This window comes from Panthera uncia (assembly GCF_023721935.1).
Source record: "Panthera uncia isolate 11264 chromosome A1 unlocalized genomic scaffold, Puncia_PCG_1.0 HiC_scaffold_16, whole genome shotgun sequence".
Lineage (NCBI taxonomy): Eukaryota > Metazoa > Chordata > Mammalia > Carnivora > Felidae > Panthera > Panthera uncia.
Window position 1 is genome coordinate 8,513,646 of NW_026057576.1, and position 22,119 is coordinate 8,535,764.

The 22,119-nt window shown below is 48.1% G+C and overlaps 1 protein-coding gene across 3 annotated transcripts in view; it reads right to left on the reverse strand.

Annotated features, from left to right (window-relative positions):
• SLC7A1 (solute carrier family 7 member 1) overlaps nt 1-22,119 on the reverse strand; it is an 80,534-nt gene that overhangs the window by 41,576 nt on the left and 16,839 nt on the right. For 2 of the 3 annotated variants that reach the window (XM_049647389.1, XM_049647391.1), the window contains one exon: nt 322-421. The gene's annotated coding sequence lies outside the window, so the exon portion shown is untranslated. Of the gene's footprint in view, nt 1-321; nt 422-679; nt 13,910-22,119 lie in introns of those variants that run through there. The other variant, XM_049647392.1, reaches the window with a different exon arrangement.

Below are 22,119 nucleotides of genomic sequence, written 5' to 3' on the forward strand. Positions count from 1 at the left end.
CTGGGATGTCGGTCTTTCCCCCGCCCAGTTCCCAAGCCTTGCATTGGGCAGGGTATTGGGAGTTCTGTCTCAAGGAAATGCAGAAATTTAATCAGCCCGCAAAAGTGAAAGGGCACTCGCGTTTTCTGACGAGGGGATGGGCCTGAACTGCTAAGGGCTCTGAAGAGGCAGAGCAGTGACAGATAAGCTTTAAAAGATGATGACGCAGGGTGTAGCTGTCAGTTAATTTATAAAGTCAACAGCCAACTGAAGGTCTAAACGGACAATCCATTCTAGTGCCCAAGAGACCGCCCTGCCAGCGTGCAGATGGGCAGACTGTACCTGGAACCGGATGTGAGGACTTGTCAACTCGTCACCCGAGGATCACCTGGGTCCTGGAGCAAAGACGTCTCGGGAGGGATGAGATGGGCACCTCCGGCTCCTGGGAAGCAAAGAAGAGACGTTAGGCGCCACCCACCTGGGCCCCAGAACCTCCATGCCTGTGGCTGTGAGGCGAGGGATGATTCTGTTCAGCTCGGAGTCAGAAAAGACACCCGACCTATAACACCAAGCAAAGGTAGGTGGCATCAGAGGCCAGGCAGGTAAGGGGCCCTTCACGGGGACTGAACACGCATATGGTGAAGCACCACTGGGCAGGGGACGAAACTGGACGAGATGTCCTCCGAACCAGAGATCTTACCATGTGACCTCCACCAACGAGGACCAAATCTCAAACAAGCATCACCCAGACAGACTCCCTCCACAGACCTAGGGCACAAAGGTAGATGGGTGGTAGATGGGAAGGCACAAAGCCGTGTGGGGAGAGAATCCACCCCCCCCCCCCCACCTCTGACGACCGCACTGAGAACTGAAAGTGGCGGGGGCAGAAAGTCTTATCTGGGTCCCTCAGGAAACAGACTCCACCTGTGAGTGGCCATCTTGCCAAAGACTCTCTGGACCGGCTGACAGATGGGCACAAACGTACGCCTGCCCTGGAGACCTCAGGATGGGCCAGGGTGCTCTAAATGTAGAACGCACGCTGTCACCATGAGCCTAGCGGAGTGGCCTGCAGTCCCACAAGGAATGGGATCGAGTGGCCGGAGCCCCCCCATCCGAAAGCAAGTTACCTCTGCTGATATAAAGTCCTCTGTCTCCTCAATCCTACCACTTCTACTCTGCACACACTCACGCGCTCACCCAGGAGCTGGAGAGGTTTAATTAAAGTCTCCTGACGTGATCTGCACTAATGAAACCCAGAGCGGATTATCATCACACCGAAGATGCACGTCAAGACGCTAATCAACAGAGTTTTGGAACTTCCACAGCAGCAAACCAGATTTCCAACCACGGAGATCCTACTCTACCCCGACCCACACCTTTTGTACGCTCATTGTACTCAAGGCTTCGTTCTTTTCCGCTTTCTATTTGCAAAATGTGCAAACCTACAGAAACACGAAAGGAACGTTTACATACCCTTCATCTACATTTAACGACATTTCTCATTTTGCCATGTTCGTTTTATTTTTATATAAACTTTTCTCGTGAACCATTTGATAGTGAGCTGTAATAGCTACCGTGACACTTGACCTCTATTTTGGTAACTCCTAAGAACAACGTCTCCGGCAAAACTGCAATGCCATTATCACACCGAAGAAACTGAAATGCAGTCGATGGCATCTAAAACACGGCCCATAATCAAATGCCCCAAATTGACAGCGTGTTGCTCTTTCTCTACCATATGCCAGGTACCACAAGGGCACTGAGAGGGTCACGGCCCCGCAGGGGAGACTGACCTACAGATGCCTTACTGGGGACAAGGGCACTGAGGTGGTGTGGCTCATATGTGAGTCTCTGTCTTGGCTGAAGAGAAAGTGGTTGGCCCCACCTGAAGACGTGAGGAAAGGCCTTTGCAGTGAAGCCCTAAAGGACAAGTCTAGCCAACATATAGACAGCAGGAACTGAACTGTGAAACTAGACAGGCTTGACTGTGGCTGCCAGAATAATACAGTCCCCCCACCAAACATCCAAATCCCAATTCCAGGAATTGGTGAATATGTTAGGTTACATGGCAAGGACGAATTAAGGTTGCAAGAGGAATAAAGATGCTAATCAGCTGACCTTGAGATGGGAAGATTTTCCTGTGGCGAGCCTGACGTAGTCACGAGGGTCCACCAGGTGGAAGAGGGGGCGGGAGAGTCAGTGTCAGAGGGATGCAATGTGACAAAGACACCATCAGCCACTGCTGGCTTTGAATGTGTCAGGGGACCAGGAGCCAAGGAAGGCAGGCAGGCTGGGAGGGACAAGGAACTAGACTGTCTCTCAAGAGTCCTCAGAAAGGAACACATCCCTGCCACCACCTTGACTTGAGCCTGGTGAGATGTATTTCGGACTTCTGACCTCCATCCAGAACCATCAGGCAATAAATGTGTGCTGTTTTAAGCCAATGAAAAAACAAAAACAAAAAAACACAGAGGCTGGAAACTATCAAAGTGCTGGGAGATGGGGGCAAATTCATCCAAGTCCTTGTGGCCAAGCCAAGAAAACTACACTTTGTTCTTCCGGGAAGGGAGAGACAGCCAAGAGCCATGATCGGATCTGTATCTTAGGAATAAAACTCTGAAATAAAAGGAGCAGAAGCTAGAAGGAAAATAACTAACAATGCTTGTTGCCAACGATAAAATTTGAGCTTTCAAACAAAAAAACAAAAAAAAAAAAAAATAGAATTTTGGAAAACTTGCATCCGTCACCAAGAACTCAAAAGATTCCCAAAACTTAAAACAGTTTCCTGATGACACTGGTGGTGATGTTAACAAATGCGATTTTTAGAAAACAATTACATGATGAAATCTGTCAACGTTTGAAGATCTGCATAATTCAGTAAGACAGTATTTCACTGAAACATGGACAAACGACTGATTCAAAGTACAAAGCGGAATTTTTGAAAAAAGTACAAAACAGACACATTTTCAAGTACAAAAAGCCTGTCAATATGGTTTTAGATTCCACTGTGGAACCAACCTTTCAAGTTTTTGTGCAGTATCGAAAAAGAACACTCAGGGCGCCTGGGTGGCTCAGTCGGTTAAGTGTCTGACTTCGGCTCAGGTCATAATATCGAGGTTCATAAGTTCGAGCCCCGCGTCGGGCTCTGTGCGGACAGCTCAGAGCCTGGAGCCCGCTTCGGATTCTGTGTCTCCCTCTCTCTCTGCCCCTCCCCCGCTCACACTCTGTCTTTCTCTCTCAAAAATAAATAAACATTAAAAAAAAAAAAAACACTCATAATTATCCAAAAAGGCTACTATCCTTTTCCAAGTATCTACCTGAGGGCTATTTTCTTTATATATTTCAACTAAAACAGACATCAAAACCGACTGATGCATAATTAGACATAACAATCAAGCTGCCTTCTATTAAGCTGAGCATTAAAGAGATTTGTAAATATGTAAAATGACACTACTCCTATTAAATTATTTAGCAACTAGTTATTTTTCATAGAAATGATACATTAACAGAAAATGGTTTATTGTTATTTTTAGATGGATTAGTACGTAAATATTTGAAGCTGATCCAAACTCAAATTTGTAAGATGATAAATGTAGATACATACCACCCACATAAGCAAGAGTTCCTTCGAGTCCTCAATAGTCTGTAAGAGCACAAGGCGGTTCTGGGACTGAACAGCTTGAGGACCGCTCCCTTATGGGCCGCCCAATCAAGTGAACACAGCACCAAGCTGGGTATATGCTCACATCACACAAGGTCCTCTCCTGCTTCTTTGGGCATGATGAAGCAGCCTAAAGGGGATCCCCACTCTGCTCCCATTCTCCTGGCACGGTATACAAGCAGTTAATGCTCAAGCTGGAAGTCCGGAAGAAAAGCATGCCATACGTTAATCCAGGCTGAACTCATCAGGATTAATGGGGTTGGAATGCATAGCAAATAAACTCATTATAACTGCTTTTCTTTAATCCAAGAATGTTCCAACCGACCATTCTACTCCTACAGATCCGGCGACTCACTTTCTACCAAGGAAGGAGAATGCTACATACACTTCAGACCTTAAGGATTCAATTTCACTTGTGTCATAAACACAGCAAGCAACATTTCAACACCACCCCTGACAAGCTTCACTGAAAGGGTGTGGCTATGACACCATGTGGCTCTGGGTAACGGGGAGCACCTGGCACACTGACAGGAAATATGTACGTAAAATAACATGGAAACACCAGCAAGCATACTTCCACTGAGTAATTTACACATCAAAGGGAATCAGGTCTTTTCATTAAGTACACTGATGAACCACTAAAAATGCTTTCCCATTTATGAGACACAACTCCCAGCTCTTTGGCAACTTAAGTACCTGCTTTGCCTGCGAATGTGATTTTATTCCATTCATTCCACAAATGTCTTGGGCGCCAGATACAGTTTCAGAAACCAGAGAGGCGGCAGTGACCTTTATTGGACCAAAATCTCTGACTTCTTAAAGTCTATCACTGGAAATCCCTCTTTGAAAACTAAGGATGGACGAAATATTCACTGGAGGAAGAACGCTTCTGGTTTCCTAGAGCAACTGCATGAAATTACCAGAAGTAAGATGAGCCCCAACTACACGCGGGAAGGTCAGATGTTATGGTTACTGTAAGGAACAAAGCTACAGACAGCACAGTTCAAGGCGATCGGGGGATTTCTGTTAAGTCCACGGACTCTCGCCGAGAATGCTGCCAAGAACGGAGCTCCTCTGGGAAGGCCCAGCAACCTATGGGACGCCCAAGGCAGTTCCCCAGCGGATGTGTGGGCTGTCAGAATCCTTAAAGGGGAGCATCTGTGGTTGAAAGCAGCAAATCATAATTAATCGTTTTCTTTGGCATGAATAGTTTGCAAATTTCAGCATAAGATTTCTGTCGGTTAAAAGGGAGCACAGGCTAAGAGGCTGAGTAGTTAAACAGAAACCACTTTTCTGCTCCAGGAAAGACAGGGAGGATGGAACCAAAGCCACAAGTACAGGAAGGAGCCTGCAGTGTCCCCAGAACCAGCAGGGCAGGCTTCCGGGCATCACGAAAGGATCCAGAACTGAGCTCAGAGGCTCTCCTGGTCCCTGGGGAGCCTGCTGTGTGGGCACTGTAGGAACCGCATCAAGAACAGTCCAGACTGTCCCAGCTGCACCTGCAACCCGCTGAGAGAACCACAGGAATATGGGAGTGATCCCTTCTCTCCTTCGGCCTCCCAGCCTTAACCCCGCACTTCAGATCTACCCAGAAATGATCAGACCCTTATTAACTGAAACAACATACCCGCAAGGGGCAGATCTGGAGGGTACCAGCATCCAAAATACTATGTTCTCCTACGTTTCCACTGGACCCACACTTCCTGACTTCCACAGCTCCACGGGAGCACAACACACACTGGCTTACCAGCTCCTCAACGGTAGGGGGGTGTCTTCTACCCGTGACCATGGGATTTACAGCTGCTACTCAGCAGCTTCCCAGGAAAACTCGCAGAATAGATTCCAGCGTCCATCTCAGAATGTGAGTAACCCACCTCTTCTTCCAATTTCCAACGTCCGTCCTAATCCCGCCTGTATTTGGGACCTATACCAGTTTCTGTCTACTCCCTGAGACGGCAATAGCATTTAAGCATAAATGCTGTTCGAAAGACCGCACACTCTGGTTCTACAAAACTTACGGGGGGGAAAAATGACAAACTCTAAAGGAAACATGGTCAAGGAAGTAACAGCAAGACATTTATCCTACCCCCTATCCTTTGATAACTAAAATTACTCCGGCCATTCTGCACCAAGGAAAAGACCGCTGGGCTCACAATTTGATGATTCAACCTTCCTCTGAGATGCAGAATACTCCGGGAAAAGGCCACAAACCCCTTCTTTGCTCTGCGCTGCAACGGGCCAGTGAAGGGCGCTCCTCCCCATCGGCCCGTGTCTCCTGGTGATGCCAAGGGAAGAGGAGGGGTGGCAGGAGAAGCTAGCGGGGGCCAGCCAGAGGTTGCGGGATGCAGTTCTCAAGCAGGGGTGACTCTGCTCCCACCAAGGGGCATCAGGCAGTGCCCGGAGACATTTCCGGTGGCCACAGCCGAGGGAAGCAGGTGTTGCCATCTAGTGCTCAGAGGCCTTCACTCTGCCGCACGGACAGCCTTCCAACAGAGAGGCTCGGGAGCACTGGGGTGGAGAAAGCCTGCCTTACATGTGAAACTGCAGACCGCAAAGTGTTCCACAGAGTTTCTTTTTTAAGTGAACTGGTTTAATAATTCTATCAAAAAAACCCCAAAAGGTACAGTGTCTGAAAACAAGCACATATTCACAAGAGAGCAAAACCTTGTCACCATATCCCTGGAGAACCCTCCAGGGTACCCAAACCAGGATTGAGAATAACTAAGAGGCAAGGAGACGAAGGGAAAAAGTAAACGATTAAAAAACGCCGTGTGGACTAAGACATTAATCTGAGTTATTAATCAGAAGTGAGTTCTCACTTCTGAGGGTGAATTGGTATCTTGTAGAAGGCTTGAGACCCTCGCCCTCTGATGACTCTGCCTGGAAGGTGAAGGTCAAACCTTGAAGGGCTGATGGGACGGCCAGGCAGGGCCCCTGTGAGGGAAAGGAGCCAACCAGCTAAGCCCCACCACGCTCACAAGGTGCCCCAGGGAGAATGCCTCATCCCCAGGTCACGGGGCAGGCACAGAAGCTCCGAACAGCAGTGACCAGGACAACAGAAAGAGCCCACGGCCACTTTACTCAAAAGTCCTCTTGTTAGGCCAAACACACTGTTTCAGCGTCTGAGTGGGAAGGACATCTCCACTCTGTGGTTCCGAGAAAGCACAGAGATGAGGCAGCGTCCAGCCTATGAGGAAGGTCGTTTCTCCCTCTCCCAGAAACGTTCTGCCCTCCAAGGAGCCATGGACATCTATTTTTTAATGCCCGAGATTCAAAAAATGAAATCACGAGTTCTAAGAGTCGGAAGGGACCAATCCAACATCTGAGGCAGAAATCCTCCCAGGCTGTCACAGGAAACACTGATCAGGGCAGGAAAGAGAGGGGAGAGTGGGGGAGGGAGGAAGAGCCAGGCTACTGAAGGCAGGCGTGAAGAAGTGACGCTCCAGGCAGCCACTCCCCCCCGCCCCCTTCCCAGTTGTCACCCACCAGCCTCTGAATTCTGCCTCTGAGTCTGGAGTAATAAACACGCGTCTGAAGCCAGCCATACCCCTCATAAGCAATAACAACAGTAAGAATGGCTAACGTTCATGCTGAACGTCTACCATGTGCCGACACCCCCGTGGAAGGCACTGTATGTATGTGTACAACCTCATCTAACACTCAAACCAGGCCTTGAAGTTTACACAGCTGTCACACCCCCTTCACTTAGGGCAAGCCGGCTGTGTAAAGTAGTTATAAAGCGGAGCCTTGGTGCAAACCTTGGCGCATCCGACTCTAGACCCACCTGGATGCTCCATTATGTTCAATGCTACTGAAACGCTACATGAGATTATAATAGGTCCCCCAGGGCAGTGGGCCATAACGTAATTACAGCAAGACTTTAATTAGACACGAGGAGGATCCCCCACTTAACAGTGACATGCAAAGGAATGAGAACACAGAGGTTTCCAAGGAGACAGACTTTGGTTTGAATCTCTGCTCAAATGCTGACCAGGTGAATGAGTTGGGGCAAATCATTCTGATTCTTAGTTTCCTCACTTCTCCAAAGAGGAAACTACTGTGAGGCTCATGCAATTGTTTAAAAACAACAATAAATATATTTACCCACATAAATGTATCATGCACTTTTGAACGTAAATACATTCCTGGGAGACTGTCTCTGAGTAAGTGACATATTTCAGAAATACTTCCTCTTCATTTCATACTGTTCTTCAAATGCACTGGGTCCTACGTGGCATTTTGAAATTTCTCTGCCAAACAGCTAATGAGCTACACAAATAGATAAATGCAGCCAGGGGGAGCTGCTATTTTAAGAAATTCTCCAGTTCAAGTGAACAATTGTTTGATGTGTGAATAATCGGCTCTTAATTACATGGTTTGTCAATATTTTAAAAGAATCATCTCGTTAACAAGCTGAGGGGGTAGGCTGTGGCACCTACCCTGACTTTGGTCATTCGATGTTTCTGTCTGCCAGTAACTGAACCTTAAGAGTTTAATAAAATAGTCTTTGCCAGTGAGCAAGTGACATATTATTTAAAAAAAAAAAAAAAAAAAGAGGTGAAACATACGAATACAATACAAACACTACAGGGCATTCTCCAAATGGGCAGCAGAGAAAGGAGGCATGGGGGAATTTCGGAGCAACAGACCCAGGAGGGAGTGGTCAGGGGAGGCAGCGGCCAAGGTGAAGGCGTGACAAGGCTGAGGGAAGAAGGCAGGCACTCCTCAGACAGGGGGTGAGCAACACGCAAGCTGGAGTCATGGACGAGCACAAGGGGGTCCCGAGAGAGCAAGGGGGCAGGCCTGCCAGGGCATGGGCAGAAGGATGTCGGGGCTCTGCTGCCCACGGCCTACACAAACCTTCTCCAAGATCTCTTCTAGTTCTATGATGGAGACTCGGTGAATAGAACTCGTGATCGCTTACGTTCAGGATTCCCTGAGGCCACCTGTCAGAGCCCAGGTAGACCTGTTGATCCACTAGGAAAATAAGCCTCTTGTACTCCTGCTGTGTGCCCTGGAGAGGTACCCAGGAGGCACCCCAAGAATGCAGGCAGCAGCCCACCTCTCTAGCCCCCTACTCCCAGTTCTTGGGCAGCTTCTTCAAGTTACACACCCCCTCCCCTGCTGCTGGTCTTAACCAACATTTTTTAAAGCGGTAGCACCCATGCAGAGACAGACCCTACGGTTTGGGGCCAAGGACCCTTCACCCGTTCTAGCTCTCAAAAGGAAGTAACAGTGACTAGGCTTTTTACTAATCTGTCCCCCTCCCTTTGCCAAATCAAAGTTAAAGTTACTTCTCCTCGGGGGGCCAAGAAATGGTGTTGCTTGTTTCCTAAAAACCTAGGAGGAGGAATGTGGCGATGGCCGCACAGCATTGTGAATGTACTTAATGCCACTGAAACGTACAATAAAAAAATTTTCATAATTTTTTTAAAACCAACAAAATTCCTCAAAAAACAACACACTTACCATATGACCTGGCAACTCACCCCTAGATCTATAACCAAGATAAATGTGTACACAAATGTTCACAGCAGCATGACTGAGAATAGCCCCAAAATGCTTAAACCACCAAAATGTCCATCAAATGATGAATAAACAGAACACAGAATATCTATACAATGGAATATTATTCAGCCCTTAGAAGGAGTGAAGCACTGACACCAGCCACCACATGGATGAACCTTGAAAACACCATGCTAAGGGAAAGAAACCGGGCACAAGAGGCCACGTATTGTGCTCTTCCATTTGTATGAAACGTCTCAGATAAAGGCAGAAAGTGTATTACTGGTTGCCTAGGGCTGGGCTAAGGATGGAGGAGGGAATGCGGAGTCACTGTTCCTGCATATGGGTTTCCGTGTAGGGGTGAATAAAATGTTCCGTAACGTGCTAATGGTTGCTTAACTCTGTGGATATAATCAAAACCACGGAATTTATACTTTAAATGGATTAACTTTATGGTATTAAAGTATATTCAATAAAGCCGTTAAAAAATAATAAAAGCTAAGAAGAGCCCAATCCGCCAGAGACCGCAGCACGGTTTTCTATTAACGGCGCCTGGGCCGATTCCAGGACCTCTACACAAGTTCTGTGCAACAGCAGCATGTTCTCCGTGTACTTTAATTCCGCTTCAAGTCAAAATTCTCCCCCCCGCCCCGGAAATCAATAATTGTAGCTCCGGCTGCAGTTGTGAGAGGAGCTCCACCTCCTTGCACAAGCCACTTATTATATGTAACAGTCATTTTGCTTTGAGCGTTTCACCAAGGTGAAAGTGACTCCTATTTAATACACCCTCCCTGCAAGCTCTGGGTCTTTTCTTGTTCTGTTCCACTGCAAACATAAGTTCCAGGTTTAACACACAGCAAAGATCCTTCATCGTGACAGGGCACAGAATAATAAAGCTGAGGAAGAGCGCAGCATTTGTTGGTTTAAATGACATACTTAAAGCTTTTAACTCAAGATACAGGAGACAGGAAATGCCTCTCTGTGCGCAGGATCTCAAGAAAATAGGAAGGCTTTAGTAGGTAATCAGAAGTAAAAGATCATCAGGCGGTAAAAAATTAAGAAGGTCTCTTAGCACTAGCAAAGAATTTCCAAAGATCATCAAGGTGCACTCCCAGGACAGAGAAATCACCAGTGAGGCAGGGAGAAGACATGCCCAACTTGGGGAGCTGGAAGGAAAACTGTCTGGGAAGCAAATTTCGGGATACTTTCTGCACTGAATGTTCGGAAAGCTCTCGAGGCTTGGTGGCGGCCTTTTGTCTGCCCAGGCACACCTGACAGGTGAGTTCATGCTACTCTCCGGGGCATTTACAAGCCCTGGGTACACAACTCCCTGCAGACAGGTGTCAGCCCGCCCCTACCCTCCCACGGATGTGTCCCCAACCCAACGGCAGTGCTGAAGAAGCGTATGAAGACAAATGAGCCTTGCATGTGGCCAGGAGGGCGGCCCACATCCAGGAGAGAAGAGCCTGCCTGCGCCAGCCCAGTAATTACCAGAAGGAATTAAGCAAGCACTTGCAAGCCTCGGCCTCTGAATTTCTGTACTTTGATAGACTTAATTTGTTGTCCTGGGGCTAAATAGCTGGCTGTGTCGCTGCAATCCTACACAGGAGCACAGTTAGGGAAACCTAATGTGCAGGGAATGATTTATGACTCCACGGGGCTCCCACCCAGGAAACCGTTCTCCCCAGGAGAAGCGGGGGCCAGGCAGACGGGCAGACGGGTCACGAGACACACCTGCCATGTATCAGTTGGGACTCCACTTAAAAATGGCTCTGTTCTCTTTCCTCCCATAAACTTAGACAAAATTTCTTGAGGCACTTCTTGAAAACATTTTCATCTGTGTAAGATGGTCCCCAAATAAGAAACCATCAAGGAATGCCAGTGCTGGGAAAGAGTCACAGGACCATCTAATACATCCAAAGCAGTCTATTCTCACACCTGCTTTGGGAGTTTTTGCTGTATCTTTGTAGCATGCATATTGTTACTTATAACATTGTTTGTTAAAGGAATCCAGGGGCACCTGGGTGGCTCAGTCGGTTGAGCATCCGACTTCAGCTCGGGTCACGATCTCACAGTTCGTGAGTTCGAGCCCCGCGTCGGGCTCTGGGCTGATGGCTCAGAGCCTGGAGCCTGCTTCCGATTCTGTGTCTCCCTCTCTCTCTCCCCTCCCCCATTCATGCTCTGTCTCTCTCTGTCTCAAAAATAAGTAAACGTTAAAAAAAAAATTTTTTTTAAGGAATCCACCTCTTTATAAATCAAATATTATTTTGTAGAAAACTTTGTATTACTCCCAAATGGAATACCACCAAAAATGATCTGAACTCAAACATTAAACTCAGCTCCATTACCCAATGAAAAGTGCCATCTGTTTCCTGCAGGGTCCCTGATGGCTACAGCCGTACAGGTAGTGAGCTCTGGACACATCAGGTCTCTAGTTTTTCTAATCTATGTTACCATTTAACATACCTATTAATATAAAAATGTCTGTGCACTCCCTAAAATTGCACACAGGGCACATACATGCTGCACTTCGAAAAACAGCGGCCCAAATCTATGACTTGGCAAACTATGGCACTTGGCCCACTTTTGTATCAATCCCAAATTAAAAATGGTTTTCACTGGTAAGTCTGTCATTCTCTCCCCCACCCCTCTCTTTTTAAGGAGGAGGAAGAGGAAGAGGAAGAGAAAGATTATTATTCAAAATACCACATCTGAATGACTTAGAAGCACCTGCATGCGGGTCTTCAGGATTCTATGTAACTGAAGGAATCTTCCCAAAGAAGCCATGAGTGTAGACCCTTTCAAAATGGACCTCTGTCCGATCACTTCAACTGTATTTTAAGAACTGAGCCTCATCTAAAGCAAACTAAAATGTAAGGATGCACAGCTGACCTAAATGGTCTCTGTCCTCCAGTGCCTGAATCACTTCCTCTTCTGTTTGCCCCAGAGCCACCCTCCACCCTCCTCCACCACACCCTGGGAGCCCACCTGGGTGCACCCTGAGCTCTCTGGGGCCAGCAGGAGGCGGGCGGCTCTGTGATGGAACATTCCCCCCCACACAGCCAGCTGTGCTCACCAAACCCTCTCCTGCCCCTCCAAGCCTAGGGTGCTGGGCCACTCAGGGCCCCCTCACAATCCCAGGCCACTAAACCCGTCGGACCACCCGTAACCCTGGCCTTGCCTTTGTAAACAGTGGCTTTACCACACTCGCCGCCAATTACCCAGCTTGAGATGGCCATCTGCTCCCTGCAGGAGCCCTGATGACGCCAGCCTTACGGGCAGTGAACTCCGGGCGCCTGCAGCTGCTTCTGCCACCTCGGGAATGTGGCCATCCAGGCCTACTCCGAGCACAATGCCTCTGTTCTAGAACTGCACAGCTGGACGGAGTCACAGACCACCTGCGGATTCACCCTCCTCCTCCAAAGCGAGCTGGACCCGAGCTGTCCAAGACCTTGCGTGATCTCAAAAATGCCCAGAGAGATTCTAGTGATTAGTTCCAACAACACGCTGCACTATAAAAAGGCTTTTTTCTTTAAAGTCTTCAACTTAATTTAATAAAATCTGAGCAGCTGCTATGTCACAGACACTGTCCTCGGCGTTTCACACACACAGAAGATCAACAATCAATCCTCATGTTATAAATGAGAAAACTGAGCCTCAAAGGGAGTCTGTGGTACTTACCAGAGCTCTAAGTGGCTGATGTGAGAGTCGTCCCCACCTTCTTCACTCAGCCAGGCCCCGACCTAAACCCACCTCTTGGCTGGCCAGCAATCCCCTCCCCGCCCCCCCACCATCCCTGCCCACACCAGGAAACACAGCAAGGCCACCCTCCAGTCTATCCACAGCCAGCCCAGTCACATTACACAAATCAGGTTACAAGAAAGACAAGGTCAGGACCAGGGTCGGCAAGTTTTCTGACCTAACAGGGAAGCTCCCTCACAGCCTCATATACACAATCACATTCCCTGGGCCAGCCAACAGGTGAAAATATCTGGTACCTCCAACCTGAGTGTGAATCCCTAGGCAGGTGCCTTCACAATGTCTCTGTGGTATAAAATGAAATGGCTGCTGTGTGCAGAGGTCCCTCTTCTGAACATTCTCTGCCCACAAACTGGGCTTGGAAGACAATGCCAGGACTCCGTGCACCTGGGTGGGAAGGCCTGGCAACTCCTATCAAGCTACATTACTGACTTTAAGTCACACCGAGTGGAAGGTAATTTTCCTATGTCCGATTTTATATCTGCTCACTGATCTGAGGAATCAGAAGGCCTGCCTGGCCCTAGCTGTGTGATCTTGGGCAAGTCACTTGACTTCTCTGTTTCAGTCTTATCACCTGAAAACTGGGATAAGGATACTACTTACCTCACCTACACCTCACCCCATCGCTGCCTCTTCTCTACTGTGAAAAATCAAGGAAGACAGAGGCAAGATAGAAATGAAAATCTCGGATGAAACTGGATTCAAAATTTGGTAGGCAAGTAACTTCTCTGAGCTTCCTTCCTCCCCTCTGCAAGATGAAGGGAATAGTAATAATAGCTACTTCAGAGTTTGAGGAGGCTCAAATGAATTAAAACGTACAATGCACACAAGAGCACCTGGCACATAGTAAGTGCTGTATCTTTGCTATTATTATGAGCTCCTTAATTTACAAGAGGTCTCATTAAGAGCCAACTCGTGAAGCGATGTGAAGATTAAGTACTCAGAATAACTGTGCATTTATTATATGAAGGCATTTGGTAATTGACAAAGCACTATTCAAATATATAGGTAAGGGGTGCCTGCGTGGCTCAGTCGGTTAAGCGTCCGACGTCAGCTCAGGTCATGATCTCACAGTCTGTGAGTTCGAGCCCCGCATCGGGCTCTGTGCTGACAGCTCGGAGCCTGGAGCCTGCTTCGGATTCTGTGTCCCCCTCTCTCTCTGCCCCTCCCCTGCTCATGCTCTGTCTCTCTCTGTCTCAAAAACAAATAAAAACATTTTTTAAAAATTAAAAAACAAAAACAAACATATAGGTTAAAACATACAAATAAGTTGACAGTCTGATTTATTTCTATCTACCCTCTAATTCAGATGCTAAAAGACTCCAGAGCTATTGCTTAGAAATATGTAAATTGGCTTAAAACTATTAAAAATATAAATATATTGGGGCACCTGGGTGGCTCAGTCGGTTGAGCGTCCGACTTCGGGTCAGGTCATGATTTCACAGTCTGTGAGTTCGAGCCCCGTGTCGGGCTCTGTGCTGACAGCTCAGAGCCTGGAGCCTGTTTCAGATTCTGTGTCTCCCACTCTCTCTGACCCTCCCCTGTTAATGCTCTGTTTCTCTCGGTCTCAAAAATAAATAAAACATTAAAAAAAATTCTTTTAAATATTTATATATAAATATATTAATTATATATATATAAACAATATAATTAACAATGACTGGGTCTTTAGCCACTCGCTTTTATTTTAAAATACTTCAATATCCCGGTTTCTGCAGCACTAAGACCGATGTTCTCTGCAGCGTGTGTGTTGGGGGCTGGCAGTGACCGTAGCCGTTCTAGATCTCAGTTGCGTCATTGAGGTGCCAGGAAATGCTCAGTGAGTGCCCCTTGAGGAGTGAGCAGGTCACATGCTTCAGGCCGTGTGTCACTCCCCCGGGACAACGCCACACCATCCAGAGACCTTTTCGTCGGTTTGGCTCTTGGGCCAAACCTGGAAGTTTTCGCCTCCATTTAGAAAAATAAAATGCTTTCCTTCACCTGCTCTACCACAGGGGCGGCTCCTGTGACTTCTTCCACTCTGAACTCAGGCGGGAAAGAATGCCCAGTCAAGAGGCCACTTTCCTCCTTCCAGGAGGTCTGGACACTCACAAAGCCCAGTTATTTGTTTTGCCAAACTGTGTATACATTGAATGGAAATGTTTGTTTTCCATGTCCCACTTTACGTCTCTAAAGACAAATGATTAAAGAATATTTCAGGGACGCTTTTTTTTTGCTCATCCCCTCCAACCTGGTTGTATCAAGCAGCCTCGCTTCCTGCCTTTTAACTCACATTCTGTCGGCACATCATCCACTCTTCTTTGTTGACCTTTACGTGTACAATGTTGCTTCAAAACCCTTCTTCAAAGGAAAGGTCAAAGTGAAATGTCACCGGGAAGGATGCCAGATGGCCAGAGGCCAGGCGGGCACCGGCTCCCGGCGCTGAGGTTACCTGTGGGGTGTGCAACGAGGTGCCAAAGGCAGGGAAAGAGGCACCACAGCTGGACCACCTCATCTAACGCCCCAGAAAGCCCTGTCCTCCAGCCCTGGCCCCCGGCCCTCAGGGCAGAGTAGGACCCTTCATCCAAGAGGCACTTCCTGAGCGTTCCATCACACGTGCACTCTGTTAGGAACGGCACGGTACAGAGAAAGCTACGGGGTCCCTGCCCTAGGGGGGCCTGTAATTTAACAGGGAAGAAAGGACATATGAAGAAGCGTAGAGAGAGAACGCGAAGGTGGATTTCCGAAGGACAGAGGGTTGGGGAGCTGAGAGCAACCCCTATGGAGGGGACTGCCAAAGGAGAGTGGGACTAGAAAGGAAGGAAGTTGCAGGTGGCGGGGGGGAAGGAAGGGCCAACGGGATGCAACGAAACACTGAACGTAGAGGCAGGAGGTGAGAGCAAGATAGAGTGAACTCTAGAACCGCAAGCCTGCTTGACAGGGAGACTGAGGATTCCTTGAGAAGCGATGTCCAGAGACAAAAGTGGGCAGCGAATCCCAAGTCTGGGTTTGGAAGCGCCGAGGTGAGGTGAGATGAGGTGGCCCTGACGGTCTGAGTCTGCCACTCTCTCTTTGCTCTGGTTCATAATATACTAAGGGGTTAGAAGCATATGAGGGAAGAGAATTAGCAACACAATAGACCAAGGATACCACCTAGAAACAACTGACATGGACACACAGAAGCCAACTCAGTGAAAACTTCAACTCTGCAAACCATGATCTAGGAAAAGTCAGACGTGGATGGAACGAGATGCACAGAACAAAGAGGGGCGGAAGCTAAACGGAGTGAAATCTGCTATAGATAAGGGCTGACGTGTGCAGAAAAACCTTTCCTGAAAATGGAAATGGAAAATAATTTACCCTGATGAGAATAATTTCTGAAAACTGCAAAACTTAGGTGGCTTATCTGTGCTCCAAAAAAACATAACTGACTTGAGCTGAAGCGCACTCAGGGAAAAATTTTCATCAAAAATTTACCTGGGATGATACTGCTGATAAAATGTGTACATTCGCAGAGTCAAAATAACCTCAGATCAAACCTGTGTGTCCAGCAGAGCCCAGAGGCCTACCTGCAAACAGCTGGATGTGTGCAAGTCCGAAATGGAGGCCTCCCTGTGAGAGGTGAGTGTTGACAGGGAGAGGCCTTGTCCCTGGGAGACAAGGAGGGAGCATCACACTAGTGAATAGGAAAAGAGCAATTCCAGAAAGAGTTACGGACCCTCTAGGAGGAAGGGGTGCGGCTCCGTGCATCTCTCTGCCGGCCACACCATCACCTTGTGGCCAGAAGCCACAACACAGAGGAGGGTATTCATGCCAGCTTGGCAGAGAGTTACTAGATCAAACATAGGACATCCAGTTAAATCTGAATTTCATGCGAAGAAAGAATAATGCTTTAGTAGAAGTATGTCCCAAATGTATCATAGTTGTGTCCCAAATATGCCAACAAATACTTTTTGCGGTTAAAAAAAACGGGATACTAAAAAAGTAGCCAGTGCTTATGTATAACCCAAATTTAACTGGGCGGCCAGTATTTTTATTTGCTAAATCCAGGAAGCCTAGCTTGGTGATGACGGCTCGGGTCTGAGCTCCTCACCTTGTTGCCTTTAGCCATCAGCCCTGATTTCCAGACTACCTCTCTGCAAAGGCTCTTCCCCAGCCCTAGCAGAGAGGGGGGACTCCCCCTTACACACTGTGAGTGCAGGGAGCCTGCTGCAACAGACCCAGAAAAGGAGAGATTCTGCAGGAAAAAGGAATGACCAACCATATTATACATTTCAGAGAGACAACATGGCGTGAGCACTGACGACCGATCACAGAATCTAACTGGAAAAAAGAGGCAACGGAAAGCAGTTTTAGTATAATAATAAGAGCCTACTTTTCAGGTGAAAGCAGGTGGTGAGAACATGACATGACATTCACTCTAGTTAGCTTCATCATTAAAAAAAAAGGGGTGTCAGCCAACTGCTTCCACCTTCACAGCATCTGCAGAGAACCCCAAGAAATCACGCCCCAGACGGGCAAGCACTTGGGTCACTCGGTGTTAGCACCCACAGGCACGCAAACAGCGCTTGCTGAATGAATGAATGAATGAATGCATGCATGCATAAACTCTACACTTCTCAAAAAGCTTGTTCTAAATTTGGAAATCTTAACGTTTATCGAAAACGCGAGTCTAGGGTAAATCTGAACGTTTCATGGCAGTGTCACCACAGTGGCCAGCTAATATTCTTTGCTCTTTGATTGGTCAGCCGAGAATTATCTGTACTAGGAATCACAAGGGTCTGTGCTGGGCCTACACCAAACAAATGAACAAAAACACCTGCTACTCCACCTGATGAAGCACATGTTAAGACTCACATGAATCAAGCAGAGAAGAAAGGCCACCACCTCCCAAACTGAAGTGAATCTGGTTCAGAGCGCAATTTTTTTTTCTAGGCCCCTTTGTGTAACCGTTGCAACTGTTTTCTTCAGTTACAGGAGCGCTTAATCAAACAAACATCTAAAAACAGCACAATTTTCTTATTTAAACATAAAAGTATTTTCAACCCTGCACCAATTTCCCTTGATCTGTGTTGGAAGGAATCCCAGGGACGCCTTACCAAAACAATAAACTTAAAAAAAAAAAATGACATATATTTTCATAAAGAGTACTGTATGTATACTGCTTCTAACTTGGGATAAATCCCCAGTATATTCTGAATTTTTAAAAAGAACGCTTTATTTGCTTTGCTACTGTGGAACTTTCCATTCTGCTAAAAGGCCCCAAATTTAGAATTTACAAACAAACCTTGCCTGGACAAAGTGAAAGCTGTACTTAGCTTATGGATATGCCAACTCCTGGCATAAAACAAACGCTCAATAGCTCTGCCGCCAGACTTCAGGTATTTAATGACAGAGTTAGAAGACGTAGGCTCGAAGGAAGTTTGTGTACAAATTAAACCAAAGGTTTTTCGTACCAGCACCTGAAAGGTTTAAATGCCAGACGGAGTCTACGTTCTCAGTACTAATTTTTCCAAGTTGGTCCCAAGGAATAGATCTGCGTCCCGACACGGAGGACACTGGTGCCAGCTCTGGCCGCCTGCCACTGCCGTGCGACTTCCAAGCAAGGGCTCCAGAGCTCCCCAGGCAGAGCTGAAGGTACGCTTTCTGGTATCCTCTTCACCAAACATCACTGACGCTTAATGTTGCCTACTGCAGCCGTAAATGAGAGCATTAACTCGTGAGCCCGGCAGAGGCAGGAAACGCTATGCATTCTGCAGGTGGAAAGCACCGCCAACTGCCTCCGACAGATAAGACGGACCAGTTCTCTCACAGCTGGGAATTCATGCAACTGACGTGTTTCCCAGGGTCCCAAACTCTCCCTCCTTCCCAAGGGCACACCAACAATACCACCTTCGACAAACCTGTACTTTGTGGACCTGCACAGTGTCCACGCTGGAAGGGAGCTGAGCTGCTCAGGGCCGTCTGCCACACACCTGCACCGACGGGCTGCCGTACCCGTTCATCTGCTGGGGAACCTTGGGGGTTTTCCTGGACAACAAATGCATCATCTCTACCACCATTAGAAGGCAAACAGAAAAATAGGGAGTGATCTACACCGGGAATGAACATCTACTGCCCGACTGCTAAGTGTGCAGCTGAGAGCACGGTCAGCCACTGCCTGGGCTCTCAGACACCCTGGGAGCTGGGAGCTGCCTGAAGGATGAGCAGAACGAGGCTGGGTACAGGTCCCCGTGTCTGGAGCGAAAGTCGAAACCCAGGTCTGTCTGGGACCCAAAGCCATCCAGGGAGCTCTAGGTCAGAAGAGTCCCTGCCCTTGTATCCACGGCTGATCTTTTAAATTAATGACCTAAATTTAAATGCCAACATGAAACTTTATAAACTATCAACAGTGAAACACAGGTCAATTCTAGAATTCGAATAAAGTTCCAAACATAATGTAGCCTTTTTCTTTTCCTTCTTTTTTTTTTTTCAAGTCTGCTTTGGTTAAAGGTACAGCGACCTCGACAGTCAGATGGGGCTGAAGGCTTGAAGGCTCCCCTTTGCCTGTGCCTCTTCTCTGAGGCCACCCTCCCTCCAGGGCAGACCACTCCTGATGGCATCCTGGGCTTTCTCCGCAGCTCTGGCCAGTGAGCTGGCTGCACTCCAGCTCTAACTCCATGCTGCCACCCAACTGGGTCAGGGTTAGTCGGAGCAGGGCACCTCTCTCAATGGCTCCCACAGTCAGAGCCAAATGCAGGAGCCAGCAGCAAGTACCCCACTGGGGGTGGGAGAGGGTGTGGAGGGCACGGAGCAGCCAGAGGAGTGAGGAACAGGCACTAACTGCAGGGCAGCGGTGCCTGCATGGGGGTGGCCTTCTGCAGTCCCAGGTAAGGGAGGGCAAGGTGGAGAACACCCAGGAGAGAGCCAAGGAATCTCCTGGAATTTGGTTCCAAGAGGGGGCTGTGTCCATCTTGGGGCTGCAACTCACTTTACAAGAACCACAGAATGTAAGTAAGACAACTCAAGGGGGGGGGGGGGGGATTAAAAAAAGGGGGGGGGGGAAACTGTAAGAGACCCTATTTTTAAATACTGAGAACAAACTGGGGGTTGATGGGGGGGGGGGGAAAGGGAAACTGGGTGATGGGCATTGAGGAGGGCACCTGTTGGGATGAGCACTAGGTGTTGTATGGAAACCAAATTGACAGAAAATTATATTTATTAAAAAAAAAAAAAAAGACAACTCAGATGGGCCTCCCAGGTACAAAGTCTGTCCTGCTCCTGTCCAAAATGCCAGGCAGCCCAGATCTGGAGAACCGAGAACGTAAGAAATAACATCTCAGTCAAACTTGGCGTGCTCTGGACAAGAGTCCTGTCTTCAGAGAAGCTCACAAAGCAAGCTTTGTAAGCAGGCACGTCCCACGATAGCATTTGCAAAAGATCGGTGATAAACCCCAAGCATCCCTGGCTCCATCCAACTATCAAGAAGGACATTCTTCTTGAGCCCGCTGCCCTTTTCTGCCTCTACTACCTCTGGTTCTGTCCATTTGTTACCAGCGGCAGAAAGCACTATTTTTTTTTTTAATTTTCTTACTGAAGAATAATTTTTTAATTTATTTTTTAATTTATTTTTTTAAGTAAACTTCGCACCCAGCATGGAGCCCAACGTGGGGCTCAAACTCACGACCTTGAGATCAAGACCTGAGCTGAGATCAAGAGTTGGACGCTCAGCCGACTGAGGCACCCAAGAGCCCCAAGCACTATTTGCTTTGTATTTATCCTAAGACATTTTGAAGTCCTGACAAGGGACAGCCTCTGACTTCCAGAAATGGCTGATAAATCTGCAGGCTCACCTTGCCCTGGCCTACGGGAGCTTCAAACTCTGGTCACACCTCTTTTTCCTGGTATTGCCACACTGGGCAGTCCCAAATCTTCCAGTAAACCCTCCTACAAACTCTCCTCCATTCTCAAACAAGGCCAAAGCCTTTGGAACTCAAAGACTAAAAATTTCCCCTCTTCTGTAATACAACCCTTATCGGATTTCTGTCCAGAGGGCAGATATTTAAGACTTCTGAACTTCAGCTGTACAAGTGAAATCTGTTTTTGCAAATTTGACTCTTTGCCATCCTTTGTCCTCCTTTGAACCTTATATGAACCCGGTGGCACAGCGGAGTGTGCTGTTTGATACACCGGTGTGTTATTTTTATATACGCACATCTGCATATCTAAATCAGAAAGCTCTATCATCAGCCGGATCACGTCCACTAAGGCAAATCTAAAGGACTTTGGACAGAATGCCCTTAAGAAGGGGGGGGGGGGGTCCTTGAAGTTGAAGCCCGCGAAAGGTGCCCAACGTCCCGCCATCTGTCCCCAGGCGGGTCTGCCCCAGGAAGCAGCCACCAAGGGAATGCTGCCCCAAGCGGAGACAAACGCGAGTCCGGGACCCTCCGCCCTCCACTGCTATTTCTCCCTGGACGTCAGGTGCTCCGTGCAGTCTGAAGACCCACCGCCGGAGAAGCGGTGACCCTTCGATACCCCCCATACTGGCTCCCTGTCACAGCCTGTCAAAAGCAGCATGAAAAAGAGTCACGCGTGCCCTTTTCTCTGCATGTGATGCGAGGAAGCAGGCAAGAACCTGTCCCTTCTCTTTCAGGCTTTTTTCTTCATTCCACTAAGGAGAAATAAGTCTCTCAGAGGAGGTGGGGGAGAAGCAGAAGCAAGAACACGGTGAAGGGTTTTCCGTAAACACCGTTTCCGCAGCAGAAGACCACTGTCTGGAGACGACAACACGGAGCCTCGGAGGGGCTCTGCGCCCGCTGCTGCTGCTGCTGAAGGGCTCACCCTAAACTCAGGCAGGGTGGCTTCACGGGCGAGTTTGCTTTCTGTTTCCTTTGATGGGGGCTGTATATATTTTGACGTGTATGGCTGGCGAGTCCTGGGAAAAATCACGTCTCTCGAGCTTCCTCCCTGGTGAGATAGCGTGGGACTGGGCTGCTCATGACCTATCCCGACATTCCAGAACCTCCGCAGGAGACGCCCCGCACAAGAGGACACTGCTGCCAAGGGCCTGACACCGGTGGCCGGCTGCCCCTGCTGGAAAGTTCTTGCCCTTGCCCAAGGGTAAACATCCACAAGTGCCGTGCGGGACCTCGAAACACTTGGTCCAAACTCCTCACTCTTCCCTGAGATGCACTTAGGGAACGCACAATTCGGACCAGCACGGGCTCTTCTGGAAGACTGCTAAGGGGGAAGGGGTG